The sequence below is a fragment of the Oryctolagus cuniculus genome, chromosome 9 (genome assembly GCF_051225735.1).
Source record: "Oryctolagus cuniculus isolate XC-2025 breed Fujian yellow rabbit chromosome 9, ASM5122573v1, whole genome shotgun sequence".
Classification (NCBI taxonomy): Eukaryota; Metazoa; Chordata; class Mammalia; order Lagomorpha; family Leporidae; genus Oryctolagus; species Oryctolagus cuniculus.
In genome coordinates, this window is record NC_142875.1 from 53,722,877 (window position 1) to 53,744,828 (window position 21,952).

Consider the following 21,952-nt stretch of genomic DNA (forward strand, 5'->3'; position numbering starts at 1 on the left):
ATATTATGAATGTCTATATTATGAAAAGGTTATCGAACAGTATATAAATAATTTTGGGGGAAAGTACAATAGAAGGATATAAAGCACATAATGTATATTTTCTGTATTTTGTTTGTGATTTTTTAAAAAAGATTTATTTATTTACTTGAAAGTCAGAGTTACACACAAAGCGAAGGAGAAATACAGAGAGAGGTCTTCTGTTTACTGGTTCACTCCCCAGTTGGCTGCAAGGGCCGTAGCTGTGCCAATCTGAAGCCAGGAGCCAGGAGCTTCTTCTGGGTCTCCCATTTGGTGCAGGGGCCCAAGGACTTGGGCAATCTTTCACTGCTTTCCCAGGCCGTAGCAGAGACCTGGATCAGAAGTGGAGCAGCCAGGACTCGAACCAGCACCCATATGGAATGCTGGCACTGCAGGTGGAGGCTCTACCTGCTATGCCACAGTGCCAGCCCCTTGTGATATTTTAAAAATTCTTAAATTAGCATTTTTTCTTTTCCTAAGTTAAAACTTATTTTTACATGTAATTTTGTATTCTTTTTTTAAAAAAGATATCCAACCAAATTGTCTAAGCTTCTCTTCTCAAAGTTTTGAATTTTTCTTGGTTTAGAACTACACTTAAAAATTATAAACAGTGTATTCTATTGTAAGCAGTAAATTTTGACTAAACTTCAAACCAAATTAATTGGGTTGATTTGCTGATAGGTTGTCCAAGTTACATTCAAATAATATCAGGGATGCTCATATGTCCCAGATATCTGGGACAGCCCCAGTTACATCTATTATCCCAACATAATTGGCAATAACTTTGTCCTTCACTAGAAAATGGATCCTCATTTAAAGGATAAATTGGTACAGTGATTCTAATCACCCAGGAGTTTTTGGAAAGGTGCCCCAGGGCCCCAGAAATAGCTGGAGGTAAGAGATGGTCTAAGGAGAAAAGGCTCTGCTGTCTGTCTCTGATTTCATTGCATGTGTGTTATAAATTGGGCTTCTCATGATGATTTGATCCAAAGAAAAATTTCCAATTGTTAAAAAGGAAATGGAAACATCACTAAATGATTTTAACATTCACTTGACATGGCCAGATGGATGGTTGAGACAGATTACCTTGAGACCTTTGCAGACTTTGAAGTAGGAGTGGGCAATCTGAATAGGATTGTTCAGAAATCCAAGAGAGGGAAGAGAATGGTGAGAAAATGGGAAATACTTAAGAGGAAGGGAAAGCAAGAAACATGTAAGAGATAACAGGTGAAATTTGCTGGCGCCGCGGCTCACTAGGCTAATCCTCTGCCTTGCGGCGCCGGCACACCAGGTTCTAGTCCCGGTTGCCCCTCTTCCAGGCCAGCTCTCTGCTGTGGCCAGGGAGTGCAGTGGAGGATGGCCCAAGTGCTTGGGCCCTGCACCCCATGGGAGACCAGGAGAAGCACCTGGCTCCTGCCTTTGGATCAGCGCGGTGCAGCGACCGCAGCGCGCTGGCCACGGCGGCCATTGGAGGGTGAACCAATGGCAAAAGGAAGACCTTTCTCTCTGTCTCTCTCTCTCACTATCCACTCTGCCTGTCAAAAAAAAAAAAAAAAAAAAAAAAAAAAAAAAAAGAAAAGAAAACAAAACAAAAAAAAGAGATAACAGGTGAAATTCACATCACTTGGCAATTTGTTTTATGGGAGTGAGGTGAATAATATGGCTCAGTTATGAATGACATGTGAATATACACTGCTAAAGAAAAAAATCCTAGGACACATGCCATGAATGCTCTATTATTTAACAGCTTAGGAAAATCTTCTGCAAAGGGCAAAGAGGATTTAGTGAGAAAGTCCAAATCTCTTGCCTACATATACTTATAAAAATGTTCTGTTTCATTAAACTTTACTAAGCATTTCCAGATTGTCAGACAAAAACAAAACTATAATATTGAGATCTAGAATAATTTTGAAGTCAAAATTTACTAAATTTTGTTATTGGATGTTGCCAATTATGTTGGGATTAATAGGTGAAAGTGGGGCTGTCTGAGGCATTCTGGGACTTATGTGCATCCCTGATAATATTTGAATGAAATTTGTGCAACTTATCTGCAAATCAACCCAGTTAATTTGGCTTGAAATCTCCTTGAACACACCCTACAACTAGAGAATGATAAATTCGGGTATGTGGGAGGAGAGCAGATAACTCCAGGAACCATTTTTTATTGCTGGTCTACAATATCCTCGAACTGTTTACTAACCCTTGCTTGCTTAGCTCCTGATCATGCCTAGAGCATGGAAATACATGGTGAGCTTTCCAGTTTATTTGACAAAATTTTGCATAATTTGATACTGAAACATAAATAATACTAAGGAATTCTGGCAATTTCACATGAACATATACATCTGAAAAGTGTAAGTAATTTGATAAAAAATATTATTGTAGGCTGGCGCTGCGGCTCAATAGGCTAATTTCCACATGCGGCACCAGCACCCGGGGTTCTAGTCCGGGTTGGGGTGCCAGTTCTGTTCCGGTTGCTCCTCTTCCAGGCCAGCTCTCTGCTGTGGTGGAGGATGGCCCAAGTCCTTGGGCCCTGTGCCCACATGGGAGACCAGAAGGAAGCACCTGGCTCCTGGCTTTGGATCGGCGCAGCACGCTGGCCGTAGCAGCCATTTGGGGGGGTGAACCAATTGAAGGAAGATCTTTCTATCTCTCTCTCTCACTGTCTAACTCTACCTGTTAAAAAAAAAACAAAAAAAGAAAAAAGATCTGGAAGACTCCAGGATAGGAGCCACAAGAGAGCAGCATCAATTACTCTTGTAACTCAGGAAAGTTTCAATAGTTTCCCAACTGGCACATCCATGTGAACATCTTCCCTTCCTCCAACTAGTATTTTTACTCAGAAAAAAACAATGGCTGTTTACATACGATTCTTCAAATCATTGGTTATTTCTAGGTTCTAATGGTAATAGATTTCACATCTCTTTGCAAGTTTTCAAGGGTACTTCATTGTGAAATGCTATGTGAAATACTACATGGGGCACTGTAACGATTTACCTTCTTCACAGAGAAGGAAATAGAAACAAAGGAACATTATCAAAATTAACATGGACTGGGACTAGAATCATTGTTTCATTTAGTCATCTTCTCCCTGCTATATTTTAATCTTTTTTTTAACTTTTATTTAATGAATATAAATTTCCAAAGTACGACTTATGGATTACAATGGCTTCCCCCCCATACCTTCCCTCCCACCCACAACCCTCCCCTTTCCCACTCCCTCTCCCCTTCCATTCACATCAAGATTCATTTTCGATTCTCTTAATATACAGAAGATCAGCTTAGTATACATTAAGTAAGGATTTCAACAGTTTGCTCCCACACAGAAACATAAAGTGAAAAATAATAGATGATTTTTTTTAAATGATGATGAAATCAGATCAGACCTATTGTCATGTTTAATCCCAGTGAGAGTCAAGTTGGGAATTGATAATTTTTTTTTTTTTACAGAAGATCAGTTTAGTATGCATTAAGTAAAGATTTCAACAGTTTGCACCCCCATAGAATCACAAAGTGAAATATATTGTTTGAGTACTCGTTATAGCATTAAATCTCAATGCACAGCACATTAAGGACAGAGATCCTACATGAGGAGTAAGTGCACAGTGACTCCTGTTGTTGACTTTACCAATTGACACTCCTGTCTGTGGCATCAGTAATCTCCCTATGCTCCAGTCATGAGTTTCCAAGGCTATCGAAGCCCTCTGAGTTCACCGACTCTTATCTTGTTTAGACAAGTTCATAGTCAAAGTGGAGGTTCTCTCCTCCCTTCAGAGAAAGGTAGCTCCTTCTTTGAAGACCTGTTCTTTCCACTGGGATCTCACTCACAGAGATCTTTTGCCAGAGTGTCTTGGCTTTCCATGCCTGAAATACTCTCATGGGCTTTTCAGCCAGATCCGAATGCCTTTAGGGCTGATTCTGAGGCCAGAGTGCTATTTAGGACATCCGCCATTCTATGAGTCTGCTGAGTATCTCACTTCCCATGTTGGATCACTCTCCCCTTTATTTATTCTATCGGTTAGTGTTAGCAGGTACTAGACTTGTTTATGTGCTCCCTTTGACTCTTAGTCCTTTCATTATGATCAATTGTGAACTGAAATTGATCACTTGGAATAGTGAGATGGCATTGGTACATGCCACCTTGATGGGATTGAATTGGAATCCCCTGGTATGTTTCTAACTCTACCATTTGGGGCAAGTCAGCTTGAGCATGTCCCACATTATACATCTCTTCCCTCTCTTATTCCCACTCTTATGTTTAACAGGGATCTTTTTTTTTTTAAATTACTTATTTATTTGAAAAGCAGAGTTATAGAGAGGGGGGTATCATTCATCACCTCATTACCTGTTTCTCTCCCCAAAGGGCCACAACAGCTGGAGCTGGGCCAGGCTGAAGCTGGGAGCCAGGAGCTTCTTCTAGGTCTCCCATGTGGGTACAGGGTCCCAAGCACCTGGGCCATCTTCCACTGTTTTCCCAGGTGTATTAGCAGGGAGCTAATACACCAGAAATGGAGTAGTTGGGACTTGAACCAGAGCCCATATGGAATGCTGTCACTGCAGACAGGGACTTAACCCTCTGGTCCACAGTGCTGACCTCCATGTTTTAGTTGTGTATCATGTACTTTCCTGTGTGATGCTGATCTTATAAGACATAGAATTATTGCCAAATAAATATAATTCGAACCTCTGTGTATGAACTCCAACTCTGCAACTTCCTTCCTGTCTATTTTTGAATGACTTACTCAACATCTCTGAATTTCATTCTGTTCACCTATAAAAATATGTTGTATGGGGAAATCAAGTGAAATAAAGGCTGTGAGAAAGTGATATACATTATAGCATTTAGAAACTCTTTTTTAATACAGATAAGGTTTATATTTCCTATGAGAAAAGGGGTATACATGTCTCTGATATTCTATTTTTAACTATTATTTAAAGAATATTGAACATGGTGGTTATGATAAACATTTGACATGTGATAAACATGTGACAAGCCCATTTAGGGCTTGTCAGCCTGTTTTTGAAAACAATAGTCCCTCATACTTTGGCTTTTAGATAAGTTCAATAAAATACAGAAAATATATTTGAGATTTTTAACAGTTGTATGTATTTATTTCGAGTAACATAAATAGTCAAAAATATTCTTAATTCTTGCCATCTACTCTAACCTTTGTATTTAAATTAGTATGTACTTATTTTATGTCAGGATTAAATGCTGGGTTTGTTTGTTTCTTCTTCCTTCCTTCCTTCCTTTCTTTCTCCGATTTGAGAGACAGATCTACAGAGCTCACATTTGCTGGTTCACTCCCCAGATTCCCTCATGGCTAGAGCTGGCCTAGAACAAAGCCTGGTGTTAAGAACTGAATCCAGGTCTCCCACGTGGGTGACAGGGGCCCCATTATTTGAACTATCACCAGTGCCTCCCAGTGTCAACATTAGCAGAAAACTGGGGTCAGGAACTGTAGCTGACTGTTGAACCCAGGCACTGACTATGGGACACAGGTATCCGGCACACCGGGTGCTAGTCCCGGTCGGGGCGCCGGATTCTGTCCCAGTTGCCCCTCTTCCAGGCCAGCTCTCTGCTGTGGCCAGGGAGTGCACTGGAGGATGGCCCAAGTCTAAGGGCCCTGCACCCCATGGGAGATCAGGATAAGTACCTGGCTCCTGCCGTCGGATCAGCGCAGTGCGCCGGCTGCAGCGGCCATTGGAGGGTGAACCAACGGCAAAGGAAGACCTTTCTGTCTCTCTCTCTCACTGTCCACTCTGCCTGTCAAAAAACAAAGAATAATTCCAGCATGATAACAAGAATAAGTCATGACTGTCCTGGCAAACAGAGTTCCCAGAATGTTGGACATCACCCAAAGGGATTCAGAGCAGGAGGGAAGAAGTGGAGAAGGCTGCCATTTCCTTACAGAACAGGTAATAAAATCACCTCAGTAAAATAGTTAACTAACTATCTTTATATTCAACCAAACAAAAATTTTGACATTCTCATTTAGAAATAATTATTCCATCTTGCTTTGAGAACGTCAATCTAAAACTTGGTATTTGGCTTGGCTCCTGTTGGTATTACTATTATTATTATTTAGATAGGACATATGCATACAAATTCAAGGAGTTTACGTTAGTTGTTAGTTATATTTTAGATCTTCCATCTGCACAAGTATTACCTCATAGACTTAGAAGCAATGGCTTTGTGTTCAGGTATCTTATTCATAGGCTTCTTTTTTGCCCCTCCACTTGTGGCTCTGTCCACTACATAGCAACAATATTACCCCTGATAATTGTCCTTTGATAAACATGTCTCACTGCTGGTTTATTCCTTAATTCACCTCTACTATTACTGTTTAAATTGCTCATGGTACTTTTGAAGAAAATCTTACCTGAAATTAAACAAAGCATTGACTACATCCCCCTCCATTTTTCATCAAACACTCCCAGCACTTTCCTTCTTTCTTCCTCTCTACCCCACACAGACCTTTCTCTGGCAGTAGAAAGAAAAACACATCTTACGAAAGCTTTGGGAAAAGATTCAGTTCCCTACATCAGAACCCCTCCTCTCCTGGGACCTCATTATTTCTTTGAGGTACTTGCCCAGCAAATCAGGTCTGTCCTCTTGGATCTCCCTCCTGGTTTGTTCAGGCCTTTGCTCCCTCATCGAATTCATATAACAACGTAGAATGTGCTGATTTTTTCCAGCCCTGGGCAGTTCCCCAATAATGGAATTGTATTTCTAATGTTTAAAACAACATGTTAAAAACACTAGGATTTAAAAAATATATACAAACAAACACCTATGAAGACCAGGAAGCCTGGAGCTTAAAGAATTTCTTCAGACTCAGAGATCAAGAGTGCACATGGATTTGGGAAAGTTTGATTTTCTGTGAAGTTCAAAACAAATAAGGCAGGAAAAAAAAAGGTGTCCTGACAAATGTTGCCAGCAGCCTGAAACCAAAGAACACATTTAAAAATCCTGTCTGCTCAGGTGAAAACTTGACAGGTGGCACCCTGAAGGTAGCTTGGGTTGTTCAGTGTGCCCTACCCTGTGGCTTCTAATGTTTGTTCCTTGAGTCTTTCTCCAGCAGCCAGACCAGTCAGGTGGTATCTGGACATAGCACGGTGCATCCTCGCCACTGTGCCCAGGGCACCTGTGCCTAGAGGCTGTTGGGAGGTTCATTCTCATGAAGAATGCTTTTTGCCCTTTTCCTTTTCGTTACTGGTGGTGCAGAACAGCTTCTGCTCATCATTCTCTTTGAATCTGGCCCAGTGATGAAAAAACCTACTGGGGCCCGCCTGGCAGGTGAAGCTTCCAGATGCTAAGCTCCAGGATTAATTTTGCTGGCAGCAGCATCTGGGAGTCAGCTTCTTTCTCCTGGCTTGGCTGGCAGGTTGGGTTAACCCCTCTCAGTCCAAAAGGTGCATCTGATGTGGGAAATTAGCAGTGCAACTATCTTATACTAGTGCTCTTGAAAGGCAAGAATCAGAGCCTTGAAGTTTTATCAGAGCCTTGGTCTTGTGAGGGACAAGGAACAACTGTCCCTGGAGAACCAGCTTTTGTTCTTTTCCCCAGAAACCTTTTATTTAAGGAATACAAACAATGCATTTCACAAATACAAGTTTAGGAACATAATGTTTCTTTCCACTTTACCTGCCATCCCACTCACACTCCCACCCTTCTTCCTCCACCCTCTCCTATTCCCATTCTTATTTTTTACTAAGATCAATTTTCAATTAATTTTATACACATACGACTCAGCAACACTTGCAGAGCCAAGTCTGAACTGAAGAGGCCTGGACTTGTGTCCCTCAAAGGGAAGGAGAGACAGAGCCTAGGAAGGATTTCCCCACTAAGGGAGAATGATTTGTGGGTGGAAATACCACTGCAGGAAGTGCTCCTTCTCCCTAATGCTCCCTTCCCCCACTGTTGCCACTAAGCCCCTCTCACATCAGAACAGCCCCTCACACTCACCTCTCACCCTCTGTACATTTGAATTTTGCTTTCCTTTAGTGAGACTGTCTTCCTTGTCCCCAAAAGTCAAAAAGAAAATTTATAGTCTGACTCTACCTTCAGAAAATCGTGCCTCTACCATGGTGTTTTTTGTTGTTGTTGTTGAGAAGTTTACGACTGAGTGTCTGCAAGCAACAGTACTTTTGAAAGGGGCTCTAAATATTAAACTCATTTCAAGTGTGACTTGAGACTTGGGCAGACTGCAGGAGTGGTGACAATTTATTACTCTTCAGAAGCCCTAAAGCAGAGTAAATATAGATTTACCAGTGATAATATGAGAACAACAGATCAATTTGATTTTAAGTAAATCCTTCCCCCCAAAAGCCAGAATTTGATTAATCCATTGAAGCTCACTGGAATCACTGGGAACTAATTGAAACATAGATTAGTTTTTCTTCTCCTCCCTTTGTTAAATGTACCTGGTTGAAGAAGGGAATATTCTGAACTTTTCTTGTCTGTGCAGATTGGCGTTTTTTTCAGTAATTGCTCATCCCCAAGTTTAAGTGTTGTAAGTCGAGTTCCAAAACAATTGGGAGGGCTGAGATAATGTATTCATTATGTATGCAGCAGTAACAACCTCATCCAACAGTTTCATAATAGAATTCTGAGACTCTGTATCCAGCTTTGGCCCCAGCATGTGCAGAGATGGCTATTTGGAACTGCTCTCAAGGACCCAGTAACCCTCATCCAATTTATTCTGCTTCTGTCCCAAGGATAGAAAAGCCCTACAAATTCCAGAGAGATGTGTTAATACTTGAGGGTCATGAAAATCTTCCTAGCACTTTGGATTTGCAGGCTGCTTTTTGCTTGGAATGTCTCACAGAACTTTTGAAACATTTATGTGTTTTACAAATATTTGTGGCTAGTGAAGATCAACTCGGTTTTACAGGCATGAAGACTGAAAAAATAAAAGAGAGAGAGTGTAGAGGCATATCTAGCAGAAGCAGGAATGTCAATACAGGGGTAAAATATCCATGGAGTCAACTGATAACCCCCACTCACAAGAACTAAAGGTTGTATGAGTGCTTCTACATGTAGTCGTGGATTTAGGGTGGAGGATTTGGTCCCCATTTTTGGGTGAAGAAATTCAGGAACAGTAAGTAACTTTCTCACCTCAACTGATAGACGCTTTGTCTAGTGTCTCTGAGTCTGTGGTTGAGGTCTTTTGGATTATTGCTCAGTATTTTCTCTAGTTAGGGACCCTCAGTGCAGTTTATGTAGGGAGTTGAGGCACAGCTGATGCCCCTTTTTAGGAAGCAGCTACTTATTATGATTAGTTTTAATGGGAAAACTTTAAAAACATTTTATTTAAATGTCAGGACTTCAGTTCCATTCATATTTATGGATGCAAACAGTTAATTTGCTTTCTTTTTCTCAGGACTTGGACATTATTCCACTCCTTTTAAGTAATAATGATGCAAACGATATTAACTCTGCTAAGTCAAGGGTTTGAAGAATGACCGTGTAATGGCAAAGTCTTTATATTTAGGCCCGATTTTTATTCTAGAGAATTTGATAAGCCTCCTTTTATAGAGTTATTCTTGAGAGTTAAGTGGGTGTTTTTGAGAGTGCCAAGAAGTTCTGATTCTATTCATCTGGAAAAAAAGGGATGATTTATGCACAACTGCATATAAATGATATGTGCACTATATTCCTATGTGTCCTGGAAGCTCTATTGCTTTTTAATATTGCTTAATAAAATTGAATATGAGATTTTTTTAAAAGGTCTTATTTTGCTTTGCAAAATAAATAATAGGTCCAGGTGGCTTTTGTTCTGCTGTAAATTTCATCATGACTTCAGGAAATGTCCCTGAACCATGTTGCTGCCCACCTCTGTAGGTGTGATGTACAGTGAAAAATTTGCTTTCCTTTTTGTCTCTTCATCCTGGAATTCCTCAAGCGAGAAAAATAATTGTAGGAAAAGGCTGTAGAACTGTGCTTGGACCATTACTAAGAAGGGAGTGTCAGTGAAAATGTTGACTAATGAAATGTTCCTAGTGAATTATGAGGCCTATAATCAAGCCTTATCAGTCGGCTGCCTCATCAAATCTAGTTAACTAACAATTTTCACCACTATTAATCCCTCGCTGGGGTTCAGTGCTTGGGATTAAAGCTGTGACCCAAATAGAAGAAATAAAATACAGAAAGTAGTCTACTTTCAGAAAGATTCTGACTCGAGATATTGACAAGGCTAGCACGTCATAGGCCAACAGTTCAGAAAGATGTATAGATCCTGAATCAATTTCCAATGACCTGTATACCTTGAAATCTCTTCTTCACTATAGTTAAATGAATTAGGCTAAATTATGCTGCTTACGTGAATGAATAAAACTGAAGAACAGATCCAAAATAAAATATAACTCCACTCCTCCCCTCCAGCCAACTCTCAGTGTGTATTGGTGATACACATCAGGAAAATGGCAAGTCATATTAGTGCTAGATCAAGACAACATCAAGCAGTGTGATTGTCCTTGACTAGAATGACAAGAACCATGCTCAGGGGTGCATCTCCTACCTTCTTTCAATGCCTGGTTTAAATGTGCTTGTTCTGTAGTTTTCCTCTGATTTTTCCTCAATTGTGATTATCTCTCAGATCTTGTATGTCATTTTATTTATCTCTCTCTCTGACACCATTTCTCAGGTTCATATTTTATGTTGATTATGTATTAAATTTCCTCTTTTTACTTTTACACTTGAAAGCAAGTTCTATGTCTTTATTTTGGAACATTAACAACATTTAATCTTGTACTTTACCTATAATACGTTCTCAATATACATTATTCAATGGATTTTCATAACTGAAGTGTTTCATTGACTGCCTTTCACAATCAATTCCATGGGATACAAACAAATAATAAAATTTGATAATATAAATGTTTCAAATGAGATACAGCAATAGGCATCTTTCGTGCCTATGTGTATCTTTGTAATAGACATGTTGTAGTAAAATTTAACATGTTTCAAAGATAAATTTGGCTTTCTTACTTGTTTTCATGTTAAAGTTGGATACAGATTTCTATGAAGGATTTGCTTTCAGAATTGAACATTTATGGTTGCATCATGTACTTTGTAGTATATCATTTTTCCTGTTGCCCTATTTCATAATGATTTACAGTCTTACCCATGTTATTACTATTATTGTTTTGGTGAAAAGGACAAATCTTTGAAAAAAATAATATATTTTATAATTTTTTCAAATTACATAATAAAATGAAACTTTTAAAATAAATACTGTGTTGAAATACAAAAACTTAAAGATTGTATTAGATGAAGGGAGATAAATCTGATCCCACAAGAGGAATTTTCAGCTTTATGGGGTATGGCAGATAGGACATAAATTATAGCTGCCTATTTTCTTTGTGTACTTTTTGTAGTCATAACTTGGACTTATAGTTTCTAAAATTCAGTCTAGTGTAAGTTATACTGTGCTAAACAACTGCCTGAAAATCTCAGAGGTTCACACACACTTCTTTCTCACTCATGTTATGTATCTATTATGGATCCAGCGTGGCACTGCTCCACACTGAATATTTACTTTTCACTGGGGACCTAGACTGACAGAATGGCGCTTTCCTGGTCATTTTCTTGCTATGTTTCAGAATCTGAAATAAAACTTTAGGCTGATTTTGTTGCTTGGTGTATACTAATGTATAGGGCTTTTGGGAAAAGTAGAGTCCAGGGACTGGCAGACTTAGAGGAGGGGATTGTGTGAATCAGTTCTAGAAACATGGCTGTTAGGGTGAGACTATTATTGACTCATTGACATTCACAGAATGTGTCTTTTTAAGTCCATATCCTAATGGATGCCTTTTAGAAGCAAGAGGCTGTCAGTGATTGGCTGATGTTCTCAGACAACTCAAGAACTCTGGTGATGATTATTACCGTGGCAATAGAACTATAGGTGATTCATTAAACAGCATTACATAGGTTTAAAGAGTTCTGGTGTTTACTTGTTACTATGGCTGCTCAAAAATCTTTCTTTTTTCTGAATGAGGAGATTTTTTATTATTTCATTCTTCCATGGAAGTCTGAAAACAGAATTTGGTATAACTAAGTGAAGGCTTTTAAAGCTTCTATTTGCCCAAAGAAAATCATATCAGCCAGCTTAATAGCAATGGAATGGAGAGAGGAAATATCATCCCAAGAGAACAGAAGCAAGTATTTTGAGCAATAATAGGATCTGCTATATGGGTAAACGTTATGGCAGATGAGAGTGCAATGCACTTATATTGACAGAAAAGGTATTATGTCTCTTTAGCAACCTACCCAAGTACTATTACATGAAAAAAAAATCCCTTTCTGAAAATGTTCTTAAAGTCATCTTTTAAATACCTTGATTTATAGCACCAGAAGTCTGATTGATAGCTCACAAATCATTCTCATAAATATCACAAGTTAGTTTTAATGTATATTATTGATAGCAATTTTTAAAAACAGGAAGAACATTTTATAAATGTTCATTTGCCATTTCATCTGACTATTAATTTTTTTTTGAGAGAGAAAAAATGAGCAATTCTATCTAGTGGTTTACTCCCCAAATGCCCATAATATCTGAGGCTGGGCCAGTGCTGAAGATAGGAGGTGGGACTTCAATCTAGGTCTCCCATATGGTTGGTGGGATCCCATTTACTTGAGCCATCACTACTCTCTCCTGAGGTCTTCATTAGCAGGATGCTGGAGTCAGGAGCCAGATTTGGGACTTGAAACCAGGTACTGTGAAGTGGGTGCGGGTGTGTTAACTGGTATATTAATAACTAGGCTAAATGCTAGCATCTCATCTGACTTTTAAGAAAAATGTGGCCTTATAAAAACAAGGCCATACATATCTGCATAATTATCCCATTTAAACACCACTTTTTTTTTATTTTTATTTTTTGACAGGCAGAGTGGACAGTGAGAGAGAGAGAGAGACAGAGAGAAAGGTCTTCCTTTGCCGTTGGTTCACCCTCCAATGGCCGCCGCGGCCAGCGCGCTGCGGCCGGCGCACCGCGCTGATCCGACGGCAGGAGCCAGGAGCCAGGTGCTTTTTCCTGGTCTCCCATGGGGTGCAGGGCCCAAGCACCTGGGCCATCCTCCACTGCACTCCCTGGCCACAGCAGAGAGCTGGCCTGGAAGAGGGGTAACCGGGACAGAATCCGGCGCCCCAACCGGGACTAGAACCCGGTGTGCCGGCGCCGCAAGGCAGAGGATTAGCCTAGTGAGCCGCGGCGCCGGCTAAACACCACTTTTATCATTTCACTCAAAATTTTCTCACTGGCTTTCTGTGGGCTAGTTTGGAAACTTCAGTTTCTTTGAACTGGCATTTCTGGCTTTATTTATTTTTTAAACCTCATATTAAGATGATCTCTGACAGTAAGCTTAACAATTAATTCAATTATTCTGGTTTTGAAGGATCTCAGAAAGTGCTTTCACTTGATGTTACTTATTTAATATTGAACTAACCTTTGCTTTATTTTTGAAAGGAAAATCAACTCAACACTGAGGCTCAGAGTTTAATGTTCCTATTGTATAGCATGGAGTGGAAACCTGTTTGTCTCAGGTCTAGTGTGCTTTATGTTACACTCTGCAGAGACCAGACAAATTGACCTACTTGTTACTCCATCCCTCTTGCATTAATTGCTGCTTGCTTTTAATCATATTATTTCATCTTTCCTAGTGTGACTCAAATCATCCATCAGAGCATAGAAGGGGATCTAGGTTGACTAGCTTACAGAGTTTGCCAATACTGAGCAGACTTTATTCATTAACTGCCCACTTGATTAAGTTTGGAGTCTAAGGCGTTTTGCCAAGTTGTATTTCACAATATTTTCAAAGGATAAATTAATATAATTTCTACAAATTTTAAATATTTTTTAGTCCATAAGCCTAGTCACAGAGATGTACATTGATAGCCAAACATGTGTGTATGTATAATAGTGATAATGATAATGATATATGACATGTATTGACTTATCCTGTGTGTTGGGCTATATTTTTTAATGCGTTATCCTCTTTAATGCTTGTCACAATAGCATATATGAGATATGAACTACATAATCTCTGTCTTACAGATATGTTTGCACAATAGTAAATATTTAGGTAAACTTGGGATTCAAGTTCAGGTAGTCTCACTCCAGAACCAGTATTTTTAAACCCAAAGCACTCTTATTTATATAGTAACATGTATGCATGAGTACATGCGTGTGTACGTGTGTGTGTATGTGTGTGTCTTCACATGGTGTTTGTTATAGAAGAGATGGGGAAAATTGGAATTATTAACCCAGCAGATTTTCTGCAGCTATCAGCGCTGCTATTTGTAGTTAGATCAGTACTTCCATGTCATTGCCTGCAACTTTGACTTATGAACTAGTATTTAACAAACTGTATGGCAGGTTTTATCAGTTGTTAATCAGTATCTTCTTATATTCATCTAATACAATGCACCTTCCCCACACTTTTTGCCCTTGCCTGTCTCCTGAATTGTTTTGGATGGCTTCTCTCTGGTACACAAATTGCTGAACAATCTAGTTCTTGCATGGTATGCTGATAATATACTCCAGACACCACTATGTGAGTTTAAATTATCCAATGCCAATAAAATACTCACTTTCCGTGTCAAACAATGTGTGGAAGATCCATGCTTCACTTCCACTTATTGGTGGACATGATGTATTGGCTCTATAAACATAATACTTAGCATAAGAAAACATAGTTTTCAGATAAACAGACTATTTTATTATCTTCATTTTTCTTCCCTGCATATTCTTTCTAAAAACGTATGAAATATGGTTTGTTATTGCCTGGTTTGGCATTTTCTGGTTGGTTTCTTTGAGGATGAGCAGGTTTTAGATTTCCAAGCAGAACAATGAAAAGAACATTGTGAAAAGTGCTTTCTGCAGCAGCCCAAGGGGATGGAACAAAGTCAGTTGCTGGTTGAGGTGGTCTTTAACTAAAGGTCAAATAAAATTGTACTGGAAGCTTTGAGATTAGCTTCAAGTGGCTCTTTTAGGTAGGAGGGCTGACCTTGTGAGCATTGGAGAGAAAAAAAAATAACATGCTGAACCGAAACTCTTGATTTCCCTCTTTCATTTTAGGAAACAAAATGTTGACTTGTCTGCCATCCTTTCCCTCTTCATTAGACTATACAAAGGTAAAGAATATGGTATTTATTGTCAAGAAGTTTGTAATGAAATGTGACAGACATTCCCCCTAAAATATGGCACTTTGGTATAAGGATTATTTTGTGATAAAGGTACTTGAAAACAGCAGATACAAGAAGGGCATCCTAATCACCCCTTTTCTTCCTGAAAACAGGAGATAACTGCTCCCATGTGAGTGATGCCCTCCTTGTACCAGAAGAGCAACACCATCGTTAGGATGAGGAATCATGGCCTAGAGAATTCTGTACAAACAGATCTTATTTAAATAATCTTCTTCCAGCCTCTCCATATGAGTTACTTAGTTTTCCACAATAACCCCTCTTTTTCAATCTAACATAAAAGCATTTGAGTTTTGCTCTAATCTGGGTTTTCTTTTCCTTATCAGGACTCTTGTGCCATATAATACTTGTGTATTTTTTCCTATTATTAAATCTTATGTCAATTGAATTTCCAGGCCCATCAGGAACCCCAAGAGGGTAAAGGTGAAAAGTCTGTCTTCTTCATAGGAAATATGGGGAAGACGTTCAATCTTAAGGCTGTTGTAACATACTATTGTAGACTGGATGGCTTAAAATAGCAGTGATTTGTTTTCTCACAGTTCTGGAAGCTGGGTATCTAAAATGGAGATATTGGCAGGGCCTTGCTGTCTCCGAGTGCTGTAGAGGATAAATATTTCTGCCCTCTTCCTAGATTCTAATTGTTGCTGACAATCTTTGCAGTGCCTAGACTTGTAGATCTATCACTCAATCTTTGCCTGCATAGAATCCTTACCCTGCTCATGTGTCTGTCTGTGGGGGTCTAAATTTTCCTCTCCTCATAAAGAAACCAGTGATTGAATTAGTGCTGACCTTTTATCCAGTATATGATCTGATCTGATTTTAATTGATCACTTCTGTGAAGATTCTATTTCCAAATAAGGTTACATTCTCAGGTGGTGGGGGTAGGTCTTGAACATATCTTTCAGGGAATAGAACACAATCCAGTATAAGAAGCAAGGCAACAAATGGAAAGAGCTCCAGATCTGGAAGCAAAGAGACCCAAGAAATGGCTTGGTGAATGAAAGTGGTTATGGGGCTGGCGCCATGGCTCACTTGCTTAATCCTCTGCCTGTGGTGTCCGCATTCCACATGGGTGCAGGGTTCTAGTCCTGGTTGCTCGTCTTCCAGTCCAGCTCTCTGCTGTGGGTGGGAAGGCAGTGGAGGATGGCCCAAGTGCTTGGGCCCCTGCACCCTCGTGAGAGACCAGGAAGAAGCACCTGGCTCCTGGCTTTGAATCAGCATAGCTCTGTCCATAGCAGCTATTTGGGGAGTGAACCAATGGAAGGAAGATCTTTCTCTCTGTCTCTCTCTCTCGCTAACTCTATCTGTCAAATAAATTAAAAAAAAAGAAAGAAACAAAGTAGTACAGAAAAGACTGCTAGTTCACCCCCCAGTCTGACTATTAATCCTTAACCTTTCCACTGTAGAAATTGTGAAGCCGCTGACTGGAAACTAGAAGACTTGGACTAGTTGTGAACTCCACCACTTTCCAACTGTGTGCCCGGGAGTTCTCATCCTTGATCTTTCTTGTAGATGCACCTGATAAATGCAACTCTAGATACCCAGTCAGATTAAATGATACAGTTATACTATAATATAGGATTTAGATTGGGAATATCTTTTTTATACTCAGGAATGGCAACATAATTCCACAGAATCTAAGAAATAATAATAAAATACATTTTTAAAGAAAACATGAAAATTGGAACAACTTTCTAAGAACTTGGCATCCATATTGCTATTCCCAACAACATGTTTCCTCATAAACTGCCACCACCCTGACCCTTCATGATATCATGTAAGCAGGACACTGGCAAGGTGAGGGGCTACAGAATTATTTGAGTGCTGTACCTTTAGTCTAGCAGGGAGTGTTGTGAAATTTCTATTCTTTATGTCCTTGGGTATTCCATGTAGGGCAGGGGGATAGCAAAATAACACCAATACCATCCAACTTTTTGTATAAATAGTTGTTTTTTTTTTTTTTTTTTTTTTTTTTTGTCTTCACAGTCTTCTAACTAGATGGGATCCTTTCTCCATGTTTTGTATGTGGATTGGTTTTGTGGCTTGCTTTGAGCAATAGAACATAGCACAAGTGAGTGAATTCTGACTCTAGGCCTCAAGAATCCTGACATATGTTCATTCTCCTTCTACAATACAGCCCAACCTATAAGAACAAGCCCAAACTAGACTCTCAAAGTACAGATAGGAAGTGTGGAATGGAGAAGACCTGAGCGGTCTCAGCTGAAGCAATCCTAGAGTAGTAATTTTTCAGTTAACTTTTCAGCTGATTGAAGATGCATGAATGATTCATGATGAGTTCAGATGAATCTTGATAAGATTGGGAGAAATATCCAACCATCATTAGAAGTAATAAACTCTCGTCTCTTAAATTGCTCAGTTTTGGGGTGCTGTCTTTGACAGCAATTTCTAGATGATTTTGAATTGGTACTTTTAAATAGAACATTGTGCTAACAAAATTCCAAATATGTTGCATTGATTTTGCAAAAAAATGGTAGATGGAGGTTGGATACAATCATGGCCCTGTTATGTAGGAGCAAAAGATGTGCAGGGCCGGTGCTGTGACGCACTGGGTTAATCCTCCATCTGTGGCGCCAACATCCTATATGGGCACTGATTCTAGTCCTGACCAGCTCTCTGCTATGGCCTGGCAAAACAGTAGAAGATGGCCCAAGTCCTTCGGCCCCTGTACCCATGTGGGAGACCCGGAAGAAGCTCCTGGTCCTGGATTTGGATCAGCATGGCTCCAGCCGTTGCGGCCATTTTGGGAGTGAACCAGCAGACCTTTCTGTCTCTCCCTCTCACTGTCTGTAACTCTACCTCTCAAATAAATAAATAAAAAATCTTTAAAAGAAAGATGTGTTAAAGTTGTGGCCTATGGCAATTTGGATGACAGAGACTGTTCCTAATGCACTTCTAGCTTTATCAAGGTGAGTTTCAGGCATACATTGAAAGTGTCAACTGCTTGCTCTTAACTGCATGTGACAAAGTGTTCTGAAGAAAGACATGAACTAAGGAAACAAATTTCCAGTTTATGCACATTATTAGGAGGGATTTAGAGGACTTTTTGGTTGAAAAATAAAACTACTTCTTTTCTCCACTCTCTTATGGCAGTTAAAGTCTCAACATAAAATAAAGTCTCAAAAAATAAAATAGAGACAAAAGACCAAATTAGAGTGAGGATGTGAGATACCTTGTTAAGACTTCGGAAAGAATGACAGCCACACGAAGAACTTCTCAGGTAAATAAAAAGAACTTTTAATAAACTTACATAAAAGTAATGTAACAGAAATATGATCCTCAGGTAACAATCATTACATCTAAAAAATGAGACAAGAATGGGAAAAAATATTTGCGAACTATGCAACTGATAAAGGATTAATAACCAGAATCTACAAAGAGATCAAGAAACTCCACAACAACAAAACAAACAACCCACTTAAGAGATGGGCCAAGCACCTCAATAGACATTTTTCAAAAGAGGAAATCCAAATGGCCAATAGACACATGAAAAAATGTTCACGTTCACTAGCAGTCAGGGAAATGCAAATCAAAACCACAATGAGGTTTCACCTCACCCCGGTTAGAGGTCAGAATGGCCCACGTACAGAAATCTACCAACAACAGATGCTGGCGAGGATGTAGGGAAAAAGGGACACTAACCCACTGTTGGTGGGAATGCAAACTGGTCAAGCCACTATGGAAGTCAGTCTGGAGATTCCTCAGAAACCTGAATAGAACCCTACCATACAACCCAGCCATCTCACTCCTTGGAATTTACCCAAAAGGAATTAAATTGGCAAATAGAAAAGCTGTCTACAGCTCAATGTTTATTGCAGCTCAATTCACAATAGCTAAGACCTGGAACCAACCCAAATGCCCATCAACAGTAGACTGGATAAAGAAATTATGGGATATGTACTCTATAGAATACTATACAGCAGTAAAATAAATGAAATCTGGTCATTTGCAACAAAATGGAGGAATCTGGAAAACATCATACTGAGTGAATTAAGCCAGTCCCAAAGGGACAAATATCATATGTTCTCCCTAATCGGTGACAACTAACTGAACACCAAAAAGGAAACCTGTTGAAGTGAAATGGACACTATGAGAAACAGTGACTTGATTAGCCCTTGTCCTGACTGTCGAGGAACAACTTACTATTTTAGTCAACCCGTATGTGGCAGACTGGGGTTGGTTTTGGCTCCTGACTTTGGTTTGGCCAATCCTGGCTATTGGGACCTTTGGGTGGTGAACCAATGCATGGGAAATCTCTCTTCCTCGCACTGATATTAAACAGTGACTCCTTTTTTTTTTTAACTGGGTGCCTCTTATTCTCTACATTTTTGGGTGGAAGCATTATTTTCAAAATGAGAGGGCTTATTTTGTGCTACCAGGAGTTAGAACAAGACCTGATGTAGAAAAATGGCCTTTAAGACACTTAGAAAAGATTATTCTCACAGACATCTGATCATAAAGTAACAATGACTACATATAGAAAATGAGATTGAGAGATTATTTGGGACATGAAGTTTAGAAAACAAAGTGGATAATAATATTCATGTGCATAGAAAGCTTATGATTGGATGAGAATTTTGGGGGTCTTGAGAGATGGTAAATATATTTTGCCTATAATATGGATGTAAATAATTGAGGCCAGAAGACGCCATGGTAATTTGATTGTAAAATATACCCTAATTTTCCATCCTTTCCTTTATTCTTGCTGTTTACCATGTAATCTTGCATATTCTGTCATCAAGAAGTGGAGCAGTCACACTCCCTTTTCCAAAAATAACATGAATATTCCACCCATATATTGTCATATTTTCTCTGGTCCCTATAAATACAGAACCCCAACTAATCATGATGCAGACTACTCTTTGCCGATTTCTTTAATGAAATTTTTAAAAATTGCTTTTAAAAAATGAGCAGAGTCTGGGATGGACATTTGGCACAGTAGTTAAAATACCACTTTGAGTGCCTGTATCCCATATTAGAGTGCCTGTGTTGGAATCTCAGCTCCCTTCTTGACTCCAGATTCTTACTTATGAGTACCCTCAGAAACAGTGGTGATGACTCAAGTACTTGTGAATCCATAATCTATGTGGCAGACTGGGATTGGTTTTGGCTCCTGGCTTTGGTTTGGCCAGCCCCGGCTATTGTGGACCTTTGGGTAGTGAACCAATATATGGGAAATCTCTCTTCCTCCCAAACTACATCCTCTCCATTCTGTATCCCTTTGTCTCTTAGCCTTTCAAACAAATTACTTATTTTTTTTTTTTTCAAAACAGTGAAGTCCAAGCAACTAAGATGCCCGTAAGATACCTTCACCCCATATCAAAATACCTAGGTTTGAGCCCTAGCTATAGATTCTGATTCTAGCTTCCTGCTCATGGACAATCTGGGAGGTGTTAGGTGACAACTCAAGTAGTTAAGTCCCTGCCACTCTTGTGGGAGTCCTGGATGGATTTCCTTACTCCTAGCCCCAGCTGTTAAAGCATTCAGGGAGTGAACAAATGGATGAGTTATCTCTTTCTGTGTTACTTGTCTTTGTGTCTCTGTCTCTGCCTCTCTAAATTAAAAAAAAAAAAGTTTCAAACAAATTAAGTTTCAAACAAATCAGGGATGGCCTGGATAGTCATAGAAATATATAGATTAATCATAAGGAATTTAAAATATGGAGTTTGATGAGTATAAAATTTGCAGGGTAGGCTCACTTGCTGAAGACCCAGAGAAAAGTAATATTGCAGTTCAAATCCATAGACCATCTGCTGGCAGGAGTCCCTTTTGCTTGTGGGTGATCAGATTTTTGTTCTCTTCAAGTTTTTATCTAATTGGATGAGGGCCATATTATGAGAGCAATATTTTGCTCAAATTCCACTGATTCAAGTGTTGAGCCTGTCCAAAACCACTTTCATAGAAACATCAAGAAAGTGTTTGAACAAATATATGGGCACCATGGTTGCCCAGCTAAGTTGGTTCAAAAACTATCATTCACATTTTTTGGTGCGAATTTAATTCTCATTTGGGGTGTTGGACATCCTAGAAGTTTTGTAGTCCAGTCAATTAACATCCCTCCAAAGGTTTTGGAATTGATTCTTTGGCCTCATTTTTTTCCCTCTTTAATCTCAAATCTAGCAATTCTTCAGTAATGATTTTAAAGCTGATAAAGTATTGATATTATCTTATTGGTAATTATTCTTACATGGATTCCTTCACTCTTATTGTCCAATAATCTATATGGATAAATCTTACACATGCAGATCATTTATCAGGTATAATATTTTCAAACAGTTTACATATAAATTCAAAACTACTTCAATAATTCATTAATTATGAAATTAAATGATATGTTTATTTTGGTGCAACAGATTTTTTGAAGTATTATTGTCATTTATTACTTACAAATGGCAATTGCTTAATAACAAATCTCTGCTACAGTCTTCTGTCTCAAATCTAATGGATAAAATTGAGTTTATTTTCTTAAAGTTATATTTGTTAGCAACTACTTGTTACATGACATATTGTTTTTGCTACATGAAATATATTATCTATATGAAAGTTGAAACTTAACTTGATAGTTCTTCACTGGTTAATTCTTTTAGTTTTCCAAGTTCACCTCCTTTTATGCTCAAACACCAATGCTTTGTTCTACCAAGGATGTACTAGCAACTAATCACAAGGATGTACTACCTCTAATAATCCACTTGTGCTACATATTAAATCTT